At 38.1% G+C, this 20,175-nt stretch overlaps 1 pseudogene; it reads right to left on the bottom strand.

Moving 5' to 3' along the window:
- LOC134005581 (uncharacterized) lies at nt 1–8,384 on the bottom strand (annotated as a pseudogene).
- Nucleotides 8,385–20,175: the final 11,791 nt, after the last annotated feature.

Here is a 20,175-nt window from a genome sequence, read left to right as displayed (position 1 = left end):
CTATCTGGTGGCAGCATAAATCACATTTGTCTCCAGCTCTCTGTCTGATGCAGGCCTTCTTCTAGTTTTAGCTTTTGGATGGAAACTCAGCGCTGCGTAGTTGAAACCATCAGAGCCCAGATTCTGTAAATAAACATATTCAGTCACTCATCTCACATAGTAAAATAAAAGCATGATGTGATAAATGAAGCAGACTGCATATAAAATAGACTTTGATCACCTCATTGTGTTGTGGATTCTGTACCTTATTTTGAGCTGAATGACAGAAAGAGTAAAACTGGTCGTCAGTTGTTTTCAGTTAATCTTTCTTTGTCTTTTAAATTAACACATAGGCAAAAACAACATTGCATTTGTAAACTTAACTTAATTGAAACCAAATACAAGTACCTGTATGAAGTTTCCTTATTTTGACAAGCAGAGCCATGATGACTATAATGAGGAAAACAGCCATCCAACCAGGATCACAGTCAACAGTGTCATTATTCCATCAAACACTTCTACAAGAGAGATGATTGAATCAAACATTTTGTACAGTGTTTTACCTTCATTGTCTTTATTTTGACACAAATCGGTTTATATTCAATGAACAAACAGAGTCTTACCTTGAACCTTTAAATATGTTGCACTGACAATAACTAGATTTCCACCTGTGAAAACTCCACAGAAATACAGTCCAGAGTCAGATAAATCCACTTGTGTAATCTTGAGAAAGAGGGTGGCTGAAACAAACAAGTCAGTTATTCATAGGCTAAGCAAACAATACACATGATGCTATTAATTAGTCATTTTATATTGAGTAAAGAATGTGGCAGATATACTTACAGAGTAAAGTTGTTAGCGAGGTGAAGTTCATGTTTGTGCTTACGGTAGGACTGTACCACTGCAACGTCTGTCACTGAACTGTGCTCCAGTCAGCGTGGTCTCACGTGAAGAGGCCACGTGTTGTTTTGTTCTTCCGGGAGCTGAAATGGAAAACTTAGATACTTTACTTTTTGCTTTTTACTGCTCATGCTGAAAACAATTCTAAATCTCAGTGCATCTCAACCAGTATAATTCAATTCTTTAACTCATGTAATAAAAAAAAATTTGTACCCTTTGTTCACCTGAACCTCAGAAATGATCCTTCATTGTGTTGTAGTTGTAGCTGTAGCAGTTAAAATGTAGAAACATGTTATAGCTCCACTTGTCCACTGCCAGAAATGTGTCCTGATTCTAAAATTGGTTAAAAATCCATCCATGCTTCATTCATCTCAATATGTTTTTTTAAACTAATTCCGTCATATAAAGTAAACACCATAGATTGTATATAAAGAAAGGACGACATGACAGCTGTACAAAAGTAAATCCAAAACATCTTAATCACCCCCCGGTGGTTTGTTTGCAGTACAGGTCATAACCCCCCCCCCCCCCCACCTCCATGTCAGTAGATGAGACATAAGCCAAACAAAAAAACAAATATAACTACACATCAAATACATTTTTCCCCCAGATGATGTCTGTCATTTTGGGTACTTCCTGTTATGCTGATATATGGGCAAGTGGTCATTTTTTAGATAATTTTTTAATTAGTTATTTGAGGATATACAGTCATATGAAAAAGTTTGAGCACCCCTGACAATTTCCATTATTTTCATTTATAAATCATTGTGTTTTTCGATCAGCAATTTCATTTTGATCTATCAAATAACTGATGGACACAGTAATATTTCAGTACTGAAATGAGATTCATTGGATTAACAGAAAGTGTATAATATGCATCAAAACAAAATTAGGCAGGTGCATACATTTGGGCACCCCAACAGAAAAATCACATCAATATTTAATAGAGCCTCCTTTTGCAAAAAATAACAGCCTCTGGACGCTTCCTATAGCCTCTAATGAGTGTCTGCATTCTGGATGAAGGTATTTTGGACCATTCCTCCTTACAAAACATCTCCAGTTCAGTTAGGTTTGATGTTTGCTGAGCATGGACAGCCCGCTTCAAATCATCCCACAGATTTTCAATGATATTCAGGTCTGGGGACTGGGATGGCCATTCCAGAACATTGTACTTGTTCCTGTGTATGAATGCCTGAGTAGATTTTGAGCAGTGTTATGGGTCGTTGTCTTGTTGAAATATCCAGCCCCGGCGTAACTTCAACTTTGTGACTGATTCTTGAACATTATTCTCAAGAATCTGCTGATATTGAGTGGAATCCATGCGACCCTCAACTTTAACAAGACACGTACTACAAGTACCGGCACTGGCCACACAGCCCCACAGAATGATGAAACCTCCACCAAATTGTACTGTGGGTAGCAAGTGTTTTTCTTGGAATGCTGTGTTCTTTCGACGCCATGCTCTTTTTTCATCAGTCCACAGAACTGTATTCCAAAATTAAGCTGGCTTGTCCAAATGTGCTTTTGCATACCTCAAGCGACTCTGTATGTGGCGTGTGTGCAGAAAAGGCTTCTTCTGCATTACTGTCCCGTACAGCTTTACCTTGTGCAAAGTGTGCTGAATTGTTGAACGATGCACAGTGACACCATCTGCAGCAAGATGATGTTGTAGGTCTTTGGAGGTGGTCTGTGGATCTTTGCCCGTTCTCACCATCCTTCGCCTTTGCCTCTCCCATATTTTTCTCTGCCAGCCACTTCTGGCCTTAACAAGAACTGTGCCTGTGGTCTTCAATTTCCTCACTATGCTCCTCAAAGTGGAAACTGACAGCTAAAATCTCTGAGATAGATTTTTGTAGCTGCCCCTAAACCATAATGTTGAACAATCTTTGTTTTCAGGTCATTTGAGAGTTGTTTTGAGGCCCCCATGTTGCAATTCTTCAGAGGAGAGTCAAAGAGAAGAACAACTTGCAATTGGCCCCCTTAAATACCTTTTCTCATGATTTGATGCACCTGTCTATGATGTTCAAGGCATAATGAGCTCACCAAACCAATTTTGTGTTCCAATTAATCAGTTTTACGGAGTTACAGGTATTCAAATCAACAAAATGACAAGGGTACCCACATTTTTGCACAGCTATTTTTCACGTCTGATTTAATTTAATATTGCTACACTAAAAATCTTTGTCTGGAAAATAACCCAGTATTCAGCTTTTATTAGAAAATGAATGGCATGCCACTGTGATCATTTTCTGTGAAGACAGAGTAAATTATTATGCAGCCCCAGAGGGCTGCCTAAACTTTTTCACACCACTGTAAAGAGAGTGAGACATCATGATTGACAGCTGTGAAAGACAGTTGCTCTCAAAAGTCCATCAGACGTGACAGATGACTGCAGCAGTTCCTGAAGGAAGATGCTAACGTGTGTTTTCATTTGCTGTAGCTGCTAGTTACCAACTGGTTTTGGTTGGTTTAGCTCCATCATTATTGGGTTTGAATCGTTTACTGTGGTGAAGGATGAGAGCTGTGTTGCTGTAAAATTGTCATCATATTGCTATACGTAGCTTCTCACAGAAATGTGGTGATGTGAGTTTGTGGGAGTGATTTAGTGTGATAAATGTGAACTGCGATGAGGTGAGCAGTGACACAGTTTGAGTGGTTTACCACTAACAGGATGCTCACACCTCTACAAATACCAAAAATGTCTTCACTGTATTGTGAGTTTCTACTGTTGAGAACATCAAGGCTTTTGTGTGTGTGGTTGTGATACAGAGAGCTAAAGGCTGAGCTTCCACTGGCTGAGACCTCATCAATGATACAGACAGTGCTGTTTGTTAGCACAGTGGACACAGTGCACCTGACCCGCCTCCAAGTGAGTTGTGTTGATTACTTGCCAACTGTGGCCAACCTCCCCTCCCCCTCAAACAAGCTGTGATGCACAGTGAGACTAAACTCATCACTCTGCTGGAGACCAGAGAGAAAGACAGTTTGAAAAGTCTAATTGTGTTCAGCTCTGTGTACTTTTGGAGCTTCTAACTGACTTTGTACTTTCAGATATCTGCTGATCATGTTCAGATTTTCAGAGTTACTTCTGATGAAAACATTTCCTTCTTGATCTTAAAAGCTTTCCACTGACAAGCTAATGAAGCACTTTTACTGTGAAGAATTTATATTGTTAAAACAAATTTTTAGTGTTTATCGATTGTTTCACATCTGTGACTTTGAACACTAGTGACTGCCATGATTATATTTTATTATTTACAATCAGCTACTTTCTCAAGTCTTGACTCAAGACAAGTTCATCATCAGGTACAGACACACCTTCAAGGACGTATTTGAATGTGTATGGAAAAGGCCAACATAACTGCTTATTTCGTCCTGATACGTGTTTGCAGAAAATAATGTTCTTCTTAAAACTGAATATCAGTGGATGCATATACTAGAGAAGTGAGATCTTAACCAATGGAGCCCTGTTAGAGGGTTAGAGACCTGGCTCCTCCTCCGTTAAACACCATTCATATGATTTCAGATTGAGATCTGAAGCACATGGTGGATGGACAGCGTTGTGTTTCAAGTGTTAAGTGTGACCCTTGACAAGTGGAGCAGTGACACAGTTGAAGTCTGATATACAGCTGACATGATGCTTATTCATTACATCTCCACTTATTACACACATATGATATGACAGTTAAAATATTCAGTTTTGACATTGTTGAATTGTGTTTGTGAAACTGTCATCCAAGTCTAGAAGCTTTGAATTAGTGTCAAAGTAAAGCAGTATTTCTTTTTAGAAAGCTTTGATCTAACAGAGCACATGGTTATCACCTCAGTGGTGCTCAGACCACATTGAGCTGCCTCTTCCTGTCAAACTAGTCATGTGTTCACTCATCCACTGCTTCCAACCTCCATATAACACTCACTATTAAACAATGTGGACAATCATCAGTGTCCTCACTGACTCCTCCTCCATCAAACACAAATCATGTTTTTTACTAAATAAACTTTGACTGTGAGAAAGAAAATGCTGAGAATTAAAGCTCTGCAGTAGACAGTGATTTAAAGGAAGTCAACATTTGATCTTTATTGTAAATGTTCATTAGCAAAAGTGTTTTTTTCTCTCACCAACCGCAACACACAAAAGCCTGAAAGCAGATGAATATGATGAAGCATCAGTTCCAGATGTTTCCTGAGTCTATCTGGTGGCAGAATACACAACATTTTCCTCAACCTCTCTTCTTTTTGCTTTGGGTTTAAATTTGACTGCAGCGTAGTTCAGCTCATCAGAGACCTGATTCTGTAAAAAGAGGATTTACATTTTAAAGTGCTGACTTGACATGATTTAAATAAATACAATATAGCTCCACAGTTACTGGTTCTGTGAGGCCAATGATGATGTACTGAAGATGTTTACTAAACAATACATTTTACAATTATAAATATATTTGTTAGTGCTCTCTGGACACATTATGTAAAGAAGACACTGTTTCTAAATGACTACAAATATATCTGTAGTATTTCCTACTCTAGTTACGTTTGGTTTAGGCACAAAAAAACACTTGGATAGAGTTCTGGGAAGATCCTGGTTTGGGTTAAAATACCTGATTTTTGTTACCAGAAAAAACGGCTGCAAATGTCCAAACATCTTGCTAAAAATATCTGCTTTGATGTGTTTGCAACTTTGTGCCATGAAACTAACTTTCTAACCTAACACCCAACCTGCCTCCACCTAACATGGAATTGAACTCATAAAGATGTCACCTGAACTACGTCACTTTACCTCTGATACGTACTGTAGAAATGTTGATCTGCTACATATTAAATGTGTTGAAATGTAGAGATTCAACATATCTGTGGTTTGCAGTAACACATTTCCAACATTGTATTGTGGTGACTGGGCTGGTCATATAATATATTGAAGTCAATGTAAAAGAAAGATTCACCTCACTTCGTTGTGGATTGTGTTCTTCTTGAGCTGAGTGACAGAGATAATTACATCTGATCAGTTATTTGACAGTCATTGTCCTAAAATATTGCTGTTATTACATTTTAAAGAAAGACGTTTATTTCTAACATATTGACAACACTTGAAGAGAATGTCCAGTAGCAACAAAAACAATTGTAAGAGAGACACAGTAGCTTTTGATAAAGTACCTGTCTTAAGTTTCCTGATTTTAAGCAGCAGACCAATGATGACCATTATAAGAACAGCAGTCAGACCACCCAGGATCACACTCGTCAGCATTAATAATACACCAGACTCTACAAGAAAGATCATTAAATCAGTCTAAACTTTACAATAAGTGACATGAAATGGGGAGTTTAAATGTCATAAATGTTTCATTTTCAGTTTAACAATCTGCATTTCCTCATCTGTAAATGTTACCTTTAGATGTGTGGTTCACGTCATCATGTGAGCCATCACTGCCTTTTAATGACATGAAGATACATTTAGAAAAAAATATTTTCATCACAATCAGGGGTGCAGCCAGGGATTTTGGGCCACATCAAAAGATATCACATTGTTCCCACCACCACACACATAGGCCACACCAAACATGTGCAACTGCTGTAACCACCTGCTGTAACTACCTGTGCAGGCTTGTAACTCTCCTGCAGTCTAATACTAACTGTACAATATTTACTGACATTGAGCTGTGAAAATATAACACTGTGCAGACATGCAGGCAGCATTCTGCATACAGTGAAATTCACTACTTGATACAAGACTGACACTCTCTATAAGTGATGTGCTGAAGGCCAGCTGTTACACTCTAAATGTAATCTTAATGTTATAATTCTTAAATAGGAACATTTTTCTATAGAATGATATAACAACAAAATAAAATCAGTAGATTTGTTAACCAAGTATACATGCCAACTAAGTATACCACCAATTCTTACCACTGACAAGGATTTAAATTGTTTTTCTCTTAATAATAATAATAAGATAAATTCCCACAGATGTCCTTCAGTAATGTTAAGTGACATGTCATTCTACATGATGCTGCTCACCTCTTTCTTTGGTTGGACATGGGGTTGGCTCATTATTAAGGGGGGTCAGGGCTGTTGAACCTGGAGATGCATCTGTTGGTCCTGGTACCAGGAGCAGGGACAACTGAGTTAGTATGAATAGCTTGATAAACATTTACCTGCATTGATTAAATGTCAGATAAAACAGGGATAAAAAGCAAACACTCAGAATGTTCTATGATATAAGCAGTAACTAACGTTTTGGGAGCAAATGTAACATGAACCTGTTTCACTGTGGACTAAGCTTAACTAACAGGTTCATTTCCACCACTCATGGACTAAACCCACCTTTTTATGAAACATTGGGTGACATATTGTCACCCTTTCACTTCTCTCTCGTCTTTCTTTTCTTTGTTTTTGGTTCTTGGAACCCTTACTGTATTTTATGAAGCTGTTGAGACATTACTCTGGTACAGCCTCCTCCTCACTCACAATTCACTGTTATCAAGTGCCACCTGGTTTGGAGACAGGACTGAACCATGTCATGTAAATAGAGGGGGGTGTTTCGGCAATACAGAGACTTTGGGTGGTTAATTTTGACCAGAAACAAGAAAACTAAAGCGTTTGTGTAATGAGTACCTTGTTAAAAAAAAATTATATTAATGTCTATTAATGATGATGAGTTAATAAAAAAATAATATTTTTAGGGCCCCTGTGAGTCATGGACCTGAAGAATCGTCCTAACTTTTCACCCGCTTATGGCGCCCTGATCACAATCATTGTTTGGTAATGTTTAAGTTTCCACTTTGTTGCATTATGTAGTTAGATAATTATGAAATATATTAACAGTATAAACATAAATGAGTAAATAGTGTGTATCAAACAAAATACAAGACTTAACAATAATCTTACCTTCAATATTTAAACATAGCTCACTGAAACCTGGAAGTCCTTTTGAGTAGATTCCACAGTAATACAGTCCAGAGTCAGATGAATTCACTTGTTTGATTTTGAGAGAAACAGTAGAGATGTTGGTACTCATTTCAAATTTTCCACTTTGAAAACCATCGCAGTACCTAAGTTCAATATTAGAACTCGTAGAACCGGTCATAGCAGAGATACAGACGATCTTGGTTTTGCTGACAATTTTGGACCAGAAAGCGCCAGACGCATATTGGGATGTATTTTTGCACTGCAGTGTAACATCTTCACCAGGCTGAACCTTCACAATGTGAGACTCAGAAACTGAGACAGAGATCCAGCCTGAAACACACAGCAGAGACAAGTTGTTACAGGAAGATAAATGATACCTCTTAATGAATTGAACAGTGATTATATAAGTTTGAATTGTGTCAGTGAAACATAGAATAAGAAAATGTTGAATGAAGTTGAGAGTTAATCAGAGTCAATACTCACTAATGCTGCAGAGACTTAAAGCTGTTATCAAGGTAAAAGTCTTCATGGTGCGTATGACTGAAGCTCTGCAATGTCCGTACTTGAAGTGAGCTCCAGGAAGGGTGCTCTCAACATAAAGAGGCGGGCTGTTTTTTGTTGCTTGTCATGTTGCTCAGACTGAATACATTAATGCTGTAATGCTAAGTGTCAGTCGACACTGTTTGACAACAAGTTCCACAAGTTTGTATAAAAGCTGACATTATAATGTTAACACAGAACAATGATCTTAAATGCAGCTGCACTGAAATACAGTGGGAAAGAAATACATTGTTGTTAGGTTCATTTCACTTGAGTAATGTACTTGTGTGGTCTGTGTTTACATTACATATTCATACATCCCTACATCTAAAACATGTCAATCTCAAAGTGACTTTAAAGTCAGCCAGCTAGTGAAGATGAACAAGGATCATTGTTATGAAGTAGCATCCTCATATTTAGAAGAAGTTTGTGTTTGCTGCAGATGGAGGACATTATTTAACATCTCATCATGAGATCACACAAGAATCCATTTAGTCAGACTTCAACTTATATGTTTGTGTGAATCCAGCTGCCTCACAAGGTAAGACACTGATAGCCTGTGATAGACAGATGGTTCATCCAATCACCTGCTAAGTATTTTTTAAGTGTCTATCCTTTACCAAACAGTGTTCAAGGACGACTTGTCACATGACTCTTTACTTTACATTATTGCTGACTGATTAAAATATTTAAAGATGATTATGAATACTTTCTTCAGATGTTATTGACAGTTTTTAGACAGTATTTAATCATAATCCTAATTCTACTGTTTGTTGTTGTTTATTGTTTAAATAGGTGACACTAGTGAGAACAAAGCCTTGAATCAGAGAAATACAACATTATTTTCTGATTGTGTCACAGCAGTTCCTGCTCTTGGTCACACACCCACTGCTCAATGGTTGAAGCCCACAATTGTAATAAACACAGCAAAATAATAAGAAAATACAGACAAAGTGCAAAGTGTCTGTAGATAAATACACTCACTATTAGAGAGTCATAAGAGATGATTGAGAGGGATTACTTTTATATGACTCTGGAAAATCCTGCATAGTATATCTTTAAATATATTGCATTGACTGTTATTGTTTGTCTGTTTCTGTAAAATCAACAAAAATAGACCTCAGTATCAGATAAATTAAGAGGCCTAATTTGGAGAAATAAAGTGTACTGTAGATGTTGGATGTCATTTCAAATGTTCCACTTTGACTCTTATTACAGAAAGAAGCAGGCTCAATATAATTGTAGAGAGAGGAAACAGCAGGGCTTGGTTCTGTTGAGCAGTATAAAGCAGACTATCTGAGAGGGAGAAGTGGAAAAGTTGGAGCACAGCAGTGTGACTTCTTCACCAAGCCGGACCTCCACAGTGTGAAACTCAGAGGCTGAGACAGAGATCCAGCCTGAAACACACAGCAGAGACAAAATGAGATAGAATCCTCCACTGATAAACAACAAACACAAGAGTTCCTCTAATCATTTGTTCTAGGAGAGAGGTTTGATGAAAGAGGAAGGTGTGTTTTTCTACAGTATGTTGATGTTGTCTGTCACTGACCAGTGTAGTGTGTAGTGCACATGGTGTGAATGTGTGAGGGCTGGTGTGAACAGATTAGAGTTTGTTGACAGGAAGAGGTGGTGATATTTTGGGTTGAAGTGCTGAGAACAGACGAGAAAAAAGTGTGTTTGTGAGGAAACACTTCTCATTTTGATCTGTATCTCCCCGCTTTCTACCAAACTCTACAGTGTTACACTATTAGTCATCAGGAAGCTTAAAGGACTCCATGTTGCCTCCTGTCTCCTGCTACTGTTGTACCAGAGCATTATTCAGCCCATCCTACTGTACTCTTCCACCTGCTTCTTTAACATGTTATCTCTTACCAACTGGAACAAAGTCACACACATAACTAACACTGCTGCCAGGATAATTGATCTCCCCACACCCAACCTCACAGAACTAAATAATAAAGCTATTGCATGCATTGCAATCTCAATAGCACATGACATCACACAGTTACTCGATCACCACCTTACTGTAATGACATCCATGTGCTGGTAGAGAGCATTGAGGTACAGTAGAGCTCACTGATTTGTGCAGTCATAGTCAGTTTAAACAGCAGACCTCACTGAAGAGGTCTGAGTGTGTGCTGCTGTCTGTCATCTTATGTTGTTATTATTGTTGTATTGCTGTTATTGTGTGCTTTTGTATGAAATGCTATCAGATATTTACAATACTGTGGAACATCATTTCCCATTAGGGACAATAACCTTTTAAAAAAAGTCTGAAAAAATGTATAAAGTCAGTAAAGGCAACACTTTCTGGCAACAATAGGCAGTAAATAGCTCTCTCAGTGTTATACTTCATAGTTCAGTTACTGTAGTCTGTAGAGAAGGTGAGGGTTGAGGGTTTTAATAGTGTGTGGTTTCACAGCAGAGAGATTAAGGACAGTCTTACTGTGGCTTTTTTTGGGCTGGTTCACATATCACTTTGACCACAATGGAAAATGACAGGGGGAGGGTTCACAGGACTTGTTGCATGTCTGTATATGCAGACAAACACAGTCAGCCAAAACAGCTTCCCCATTTAATTGTTCATATACTTATTAACTGTGTCAGTACATAATGGAGACATTTCTAAAATGTAGAAATACTATATATATTCATCTTAATAGAGGAGAATACAGTCTTGTTGAGATTGTTTCTACATTAGTAGAGATGAAGAAATGAAATGTATTTTTATGACCCTTGATGTTCACCTCAGACCACACTGTGCTGTACTTCCTGTACAAGAGACGTTTACTCACTCACTCCTCCGTTCTTGTAGACCATCAGAGTCTCCCTATAAGGAGGTTTGACAGTTATCAGTGTACTTTTCTGACTCCTCCTCCATCAGATAGATATATTTTATACACTTTACTATGTCAGTACATAATGGAGAAATGTATTCATCCTAATAGAGGAAAATACAGTTTTAATAATGATGGAACTTTGAATTAATTAATCATTTTTCCCAGTGACTCCTTCCATCCACTGCTCACACATGACAGAATAGCCCGCTATGGCTGTCTGTATGAACGTACTGCTGAAGTGCTGATATTACTTGTAATGTTTGCCTGAATAGAGCTGTTTGTTTTGTATTATAGTCAGTGTGAGTGAAGCTTGTGAACTCAGCACCATGGACAGCACCCACCAGGCTTTAGATAAGCTTTGACATTATGTTGTGGAACTGTTGGTTTTTAGTTATAAAGTGGCTTGTTATGCTGTGTGAGATTGGTGATTGATTATATGCCTTAAATAATCCCTCTTTATTTAACACATTATTTATAGAGAGAAGTACAGATGTAAGTTATAGTTGCTTCAGTTTCAGTGTCCTGGTGTGGTGCAGTCTAATATAGCAGAGCCATCATTACATGTTCTAAGTAACACCTGTGCTATTCCTACTATCTGCTGTGAAAAAAGACTGTTGTAAGGTAAAAGTATGACAACCTTGGCATAGTGTGTGTGAGATGTGTTGGACTGCTCTGGGCTGAACTGCTGCTTTCACTCTTATGTCTGAATAAACTTTTCACTGTGTTCAAACTGTCTGAGCTGTTAAGTCACAGGTATAAATGTTTTTGTACAGGTTGTAATGTTCTATTCAGACAAATAACAGCCTGTGTGAAAGTATACATGTCATGTATTAAGGGAAAGTAAAACATTATTTTATTATGAAGGTCCTAAAAGGACTGTACTGTGTTGTTGTTGTTGAACATGACAGTCGCCAGTAATGCAGTTGTTGGCTAAAAAAGTTGTCTTCTCGTGTTATGTGAGCAACTCATCTTCTACAGTGTGTGTGACCTTAAGTGTTTGAGTGAAAGGAAAGGAGGACATGTATATTCATCTACTGTTTAACATCATGGAAGTTGAAATGATGAGCTTTTTCCTTTTTCTCTAGTTTGAAACAAATGTTCATCATCATTGTGTAAATGTATTAGAAGAAGACAGCAAGAAGACAAATTAGTGAGTGCAGCCATGTTCAGGTTTAGTTAAAGATTCCCTCCAGACCTGTTTTAAGATGTATTTGTGTTGTTGATGTTTGCTGCAGCTCAGTGTCTTCATGTTGTTTTGTGGCTTTAGTTTACATTGTCAGAGTTATAGAGCTGCAGAACCTTTCTTCCTGTGGTTGAGACTCCTCTTTAGGTTGATACACACAGTGTTGTTTGTTACCACAGTAACAAATGTAACAACAGACCAGTGACCAGATCAGTTTCACTCTGAGTTGCAGTTCCAGTTGTTTCCTGAGTCTATCTGGTGGCAGCATAAATCACATTTGTCTCCAGCTCTCTGTCTGATGCAGGCCTTCTTCTAGTTTTAGCTTTTGGATGGAAACTCAGCACTCAGTAGTTCAGGTCATCAGAGCCCAGATTCTGTAAATAAACATATTCACAGTCACTAATCTCACATAGCAAAATAAAAGCATATAAAATAGACTTTGATCACCTCATTGTGTTGTGGATTATGTCCCTTATTTTGAGCTGAATGACAGAAAGACTTAAAACTGGTCGTCAGTTGTTTTAGTTTCATCTTTTTTTTGTTTTTTTAAATTAACACATAGGCAAAGACAACGTTGCATTTGTAAACTTAACTTAATTGAAACCAAATACAAGTACCTGTATGAAGTTTCCTTATGTTGACAAGCAGAACCATGATGACTATAATGAGGAAAACAGTCACACCAACCAGGATCACAGTCAACAGCGTCCTTATTGCATCAAACACTTCTACAAGAGAGATGATTGAATCAAACATTTTGTACAGTGTTTTACCTCTACTGTCTTTATTTTCACACAAATCGGTTTATATTCAATGAAAAGACAGAAAAGAGTCTTACCTTGAACCTTTAAATATGCACTGACAATAACTAGATTTCCACCTATGAAAACTCCACAGAAATACAGTCCAGAGTCAGATAATTCCACTTGTGTAATCTTGAGAAAGAGGGTGGCTGAAACAAACAAGTCAGTTATTCATAGGCTCAGCAAACAATACACATGATGCTATTAATTAGTCATTTTATATTGAGTAAAGAATGTGGCAGATATACTTACAGAGTAACCCTGGATTTCCACCGGGTCCGTCAGCGGCACCTTACAGCTGCGCCACAGTTTAGATCCGTCCTCTGCCCAGTGTCAACTCACACCGGGAGCGTTACAGCAGCGGAGCGGTGCCTTGGGAGCCAGCAGTATTCGCGCGAGATCACGCGATAATCGCGAGACCCCGCGATCCCGCGAACTGGGTGTATAAAGTCAACAACAAGAAACAACTGGTTACTTTGCTTCTCGGACCTATTATCCGAGACCCTGTGATCGATTGACTGCTGACCTGGGGCCACCGGTTATGACGTAATGTGGATGTGAGTTTGTGATCTGCGCATTGTTTTTTATTTTGAAAGGGGACAGAAGTTTTATTATGCCGATTCTGTGTCTGACTTCCTGTCTTGTGCAATCTTCTCTGTTGAGCTTGTCGCGAGTTAGAAACGTGTCCGTGAAAAATAGAAATGCTGCGGATTGATAGCGCTGCGGCGCGGAGAGCCGCTGCTGGGACGTTGCTGAGACGTTGCTGACACGCTCCCTGTGGAAATACTCTCATTGATTATAGTGTTACCTATCAGCTCCGGTGACCACGGCGCAGCTGTAACGTGCCGCTGACGGACCCAGTGGAAATTGGGCTTCAAGTTGTTAGTGAGGTGAAGTTCATGTTTGTGCTTACGGTAGGACAGTACCACTGCAACGTCTGTCACTGAACTGTGCTCCAGTCAGCGTGGTCTCACGTGAAGAGGCAACGTGTTGTTATGTTCTTCCGGTAGCTCAAATGGAAAACTTAGATACTTTACTTTTTACTTTTACTGCTCATGCTGAAAACAATTCTAAATCCCAGTGCATCTCAACCAGTATAATTCAATTATTCATTTTTTTTAAACTAATGCTGTCATATACAGTACACACCATAGATTGTATATAAAGAAAGGACGACATGACAGCTGTACACAAGTAAATCCAAAATATCTTAATCACCCCCCGGTGGTTTGTTTGCAGTACAGGTCATAACCCCCCCCCCCACCTCCATGTCAGTAGATGAGACATAAGCCAAACAAAAAAACAAATATAACTACACATCAAATACATTTTTCCCCCAGATGATGTCTGTCATTTTGGGTACTTCCTTTTATGCTGATATATGGGCAAGTGGTCATTTTTTAGATCATTTTTTAATTAGTTATTTGAGGATATACAGTCATATGAAAAAGTTTGAGCACCCCTGACAATTTCCATTATTTTCATTTATAAATCATTGGGTGTTTGGATCAGCAATTTCATTTTGATCTATCAAATAACTGATGGACACAGTAATATTTCAGTACTGAAATGAGATTCATTGGACTAACAGAAAGTGTATAATATGCATCAAAACAAAATTAAGCAGGTGCATACATTTGGGCACCCCAACAGAAAAATCACATCAATATTTAATAGAGCCTCCTTTTGCAAAAAATAACAGCCTCTGGACGCTTCCTATAGCCTCTAATGAGCATTCTGGATGAAGGTATTTTGGACCATTCCTCCTTACAAAACATCTCCAGTTCAGTTAGGTTTGATGGTTAATGAGCATGGACAGCCCGCTTCAAATCATCCCACAGATTTTCAATGATATTCATGTCTGGGGACTGGGATGGCCATTCCAGAACATTGTACTTGTTCCTGTGTATGAATGCCTGAGTAGATTTTGAGCAGTGTTATGGGTTGTTGTCTTGTTGAAATATCCAGCCCCGGCGTAACTTCAACTTTGTGACTGATTCTTGAACATTATTCTCAAGAATCTGCTGATATTGAGTGGAATCCATGCGACCCTCAACTTTAACAAGACACCAAGTACCGGCACTGGCCACACAGCCCCACAGCATGATGAAACCTCCACCAAATTGTACTGTGGGTAGCAAGTGTTTTTCTTGGAATGCTTTGTTATTTCGCCGCCATGCATAACGCCCCTTGTTATGACCAAATAACTCAATTGTTTTTTCATCAGTCAGCAGCACCTTATTCCAAAATTAAGCTGGCTTGTCCAAATGTGCTTTTGCATACCTGAAGCGACTCTATTTGTGGCGTATGTGCAGAAAAGGCTTCTTCTTTATTACTGTCCAGTACAGCTTCTCCTTGTGCTAAGCGTGCTGAATTGTTGAACGATGCACAGTGACACCAGGAGGTGGTCTGTGGGGTTGTCTTTGCCTCTCCCATATTTTTCTTTGCCAGCCACTTCTGGCCTTAACAAGAACTGTGCCTGTGGTCTTCAATTTCCTCACTATGCTCCTCACAGTGGAAACTGACAGCTGAAGTCTCTGAGGCAAGGCAAGGCAAGGCAGTTTTATTTATATAGCGCATTTCATACACAGTGGCAACTCAATGTGCTTTACATAAAACAAACATTTAACAAAAAAATTGAAAAAAAAAAAAAAAACCAACATAAAAACATGGAATTTGAGAAATAAAAATAAAACCCAATAATAGTAAACACATACATACATGCAGTTTCTGAAGGAAGATGCTAACGTGTGCTTTCATTTGCTGTAGCTGCTAGTTACCACCTGGTTTTGGCTGGTTTAGCTCCATCATTATTGGGTTTGAATCGTTTACTGTGGTGAAGGATGAGAGCTGTGTTGCTGTAATATTGTCATCATATTGCTATACGTAGCTTCTCACAGAAATGTGGTGATGTGAGTTTGTGGGAGTGATTTAGTGTGATAAATGTGAACTGCGATGAGGTGAGCAGTGACACAGTTTGAGTGGTTTACCACTAACAGGATGCTCACACCTCTACAAATACCAAAAATGTCTTCACTGTATTGTGAGTTTCTACTGTTGAGAACATCAAGGCTTTTGTGTGTGTGGTTGTGATACAGAGAGCTAAAGGCTGAGCTTCCACTGGCTGAGACCTCATCAATGATACAGACAGTGCTGTTTGTTAGCACAGTGGACAAATACACTGATGGAGATGTTACTGCTACGTACCATTACTGAATACATTCTGCTTTTAGTTCAGACATTTATATCCTGTAACATTACCAGTTTTACCATGCCAAGTATTGTCCAGTCATGCTGAGTCACACCAGAGATGGACCATCTCTGTAGTTTGGCCACCGTGCACCTGACCCGCCTCCAAGTGAGTTGCGTTGATTTCTTGCCAACTGTGACCTCCCCTCCCCCTCAAACAAGCTGTGATGCACAGTGAGACTAAACTCATCACTCTGCTGGAGACCAGAGAGAAAGACAGTTTGAAAAGTCTAAGTGTGTTCAGCTCTGTGTACTTTTGGAGCTTCTAACTGACTTTGTACTGTCAGATATCTGCTGATCATGTTCAGATTTTTCAGAGTTACTTCTGATGAAAACATTTCCTGCTTGATTTTAAAAGCTTTCCACTGACAAGCTAATGAAGCACTTTTACTGTGAAGAATTTATATTGTTAAAACAAATTTTTAGTGTTTATCGATTGTTTCACATCTGTGACTTTGAACACTAGTGACTGCCATGATTATATTTTATTATTTACAATCAGCTACTTTCTCAAGTCTTGAATCAAGACAAGTGCATCATCAGGTACAGATACACCTTCAAGGACGTATTTGAATGTGTATGGAAAAGGCCAACATAACTGCTTATTTCGTCCTGATACGTGTTTGCAGAAAATAATGTTCTTCTTAAAACTGAATATCAGTGGATGCATATACTAGAGAAGTGAGATCTTAACCAATGGAGCCCTGTTAGAGGGTTAGAGACCTGGCTCCTCCTCCGTTAAACACCATTCATATGATTTCAGATTGAGATCTGAAGCACATGGTGGATGGACAGCGTTGTGTTTCAAGTGTTAAGTGTGACCCTTAACAAGTGGAGCAGTGACACAGTTGAAGTCTGATATACAGCTGACATGATGCTTATTCATTACATCTCCACTTATTACACACATATGATATGACAGTTAAAATATTCAGTTTTGACATTGTTGAATAGTGTTTGTGAAACTGTCATCCAAGTCTAGAAGCTTTGAATTAGTGTCAAAGTAAAGCAGTATTTCTTTTTAGAAAGCTTTGATCTAACAGAGCACATGGTTATCACCTCAGTGGTGCTCAGACCACATTGAGCTGCCTCTTCCTGTCAAACTAGTCATGTGTTCACTCATCCACTGCTTCCAACCTCCATATAACACTCACTATTAAACAATGTGGACAATCATCAGTGTCCTCACTGACTCCTCCTCCATCAAACACAAATCATGTTTTTTACTAAATAAACTTTGACTGTGAGAAAGAAAATGCTGAGAATTAAAGCTCTGCAGTAGACAGTGATTTAAAGGAAGTCAACATTTGATCTTTATTGTAAATGTTCATTAGCAAAAGTGTTTTTTTCTCTCACCAACCGCAACACACAAAAGCCTGAAAGCAGATGAATATGATGAAGCATGAGTTCCAGATGTTTCCTGAGTCTATCTGGTGGCAGCATACACAACATTTTCCTCCACCTCCCTTCTTTTTGCTTTGGGTTTAAATTTGACTGCAGCGTAGTTCAGCTCATCAGAGACCTGATTCTGTAAAAAGAGGATTTACATTTTAATGTGCTGACTCGACATGATTTAAATAAATACAATATAGCTCCATAGATACTGGTTCTGTGAGGCCAATGATGATGTACTGAAGATGTTTACTAAACGACACATTTTACAATTATAAATCAACTTGTTAGTAATCTCTTGACGAAGACAGTGTTTCTAAATAACTACAAATATATCTGTAGTTTTTCTGTAGTGTAATTTCTTACTATCATTCAATCAACAGAATAAAATGTTGACATTGTACATTTATACAAACCATGGATACATTGAATCTCTACTTTTCAATCTCTATATTTCAATGTTGATCACATTTTAAGCTTTTAGCATTTCATTTAACACTGCATTAAATGGCCATTAACATTTATATGATGATGTTTTATGATGTAACACTATTGTATTGTGGTGACTGGGCTGGTCATATAATATATTGAAGTCAATGTAAAAGAAAGATTCACCTCACTTCGTTGTGGATTGTGTTCTTCTTGAGCTGAGTGACAGAGATAATTACATCTGATCAGTTATTTGACAGTCATTGTCCTAAAATATTGCTGTTATTACATTTTAAAGAAAGATGTTTATTTTTAACATATTGACAACACTTGAAGAGAATGTCCAGTAGCAACAAAAACAATTGTAAGAGAGACACAGTAGCTTTTGATAAAGTACCTGTCTTAAGTTTCCTGATTTTAAGCAGCAGACCAATGATGACCATTACAAGAACAGCAGTCAGACCACCCAGGATCACACTCGTCAGCATGAATATTACACCAGACTCTACAAGAAAGATCATTAAATCAGTCTAAACTTTAACATAAGTGACATGAAATGTGGAGTGTAAATGTCAGAAATGTTTCATTTTCAGTTTAACAATCTGCATTTCCTCATCTGTAAATGTTACCTTTAGATGTGTGGTTCACGTCATCATGTGAGCCATCACTGCCTTTTAATGACATGAAGATACATTTAGAAAAAAATATTTGCATCACAATCAGGGGTGCAGCCAGAGATTTTAGGCCCCATGAAAAGATATCACATTGTTCCCACCACCACACACATAGGCCACACCAAACATGTGCAACTGCTGTAACCACCTGTTGTTACTACCTGTGCAGGCTTTTAACTCTCCTGCAGTCTAATACTAACTCTACAATATTTACTGACATTGAGCTGTGAAAATATAACACTGTGCAGACATGCAGGCAGCATTCTGCATACAGTGAAATTCACTACTTGATACAAGACTGACACTCTCTATAAGTGATGTGCTGAAGGCCAGCTGTTACACTCTAAATGTAATCTTTATGTTAAAATTCTTAAATAGGAAATTCTTTCTATAGAATGATATAACAACAAAATAAAATCAGCAGTAGATTTGTTAACCAAGTATACATACCAACTAAGTATACCACCAATTCTTAACACTGAGAATGGATTTACTTTTTTTCCCTTCATAATAATAATAACATTAATTCCCACAGATGTCCTTCAGTAATGTTAAGTGACATGTCATTCTACATGATGCTGCTCACCTCTTTCTTTAGTTGGACATGGGGTTGGTTCATTATTAAGGGGGGTCAGGACTGTTGAACCTGGAGATGCATCTGTTGGTCCTGGTACCAGGAGCAGGGACAACTGAGTTAGTATGAATAGTTTGATAAACATTTACCTGCATTGATTAAATGTCAGATAAAACAGGGATAAAAAGCAAACACTCAGAATGTTCTATGATATAAGCAGTAACTAACGTTTGGGGAGCAAATGTAACATGAACCTGTTTCACTGTGGACTAAGCTTAACTAACAGGTTCATTTCCACCACTCATGGACTAAACCCACCTTTTTATGAAACATTGGGTGACATATTGTCGCCCTTTCAGTTTTAGTTTAGTTTATTTTTAATTCAAGAGGGACAGTGTACATTAATGAACATTTATATAAAAAAAGTAAATGCACCCAATTGTAGCTAAAAGGCTAGTTTCTATTGGCAGTCCTGCCAGAAGGAGCAAGGCCATGCACATAATCAAATGTATCATCATTTTATTAATAACATAAAATAATTCATCATCAATACAATATACAATGTCCTGATAATCACATAAAATATTTCATCATCAAGCTACACATGTAAGCATAATATAAACCCTCCCCAATTCACACACGAGACCCTGCCAGTGAGCTGCACTCCAATTTGTTTTTTTAACACTCATGAGCTATTCTGTAAGAAAAAAAC

This window comes from Scomber scombrus, chromosome 23 (genome assembly GCF_963691925.1).
Source record: "Scomber scombrus chromosome 23, fScoSco1.1, whole genome shotgun sequence".
NCBI classification, from domain to species: Eukaryota; Metazoa; Chordata; class Actinopteri; order Scombriformes; family Scombridae; genus Scomber; species Scomber scombrus.
Note: the sequence above shows the minus strand (reverse complement) of the source record. Positions and strands in the feature narration are given on the sequence as shown.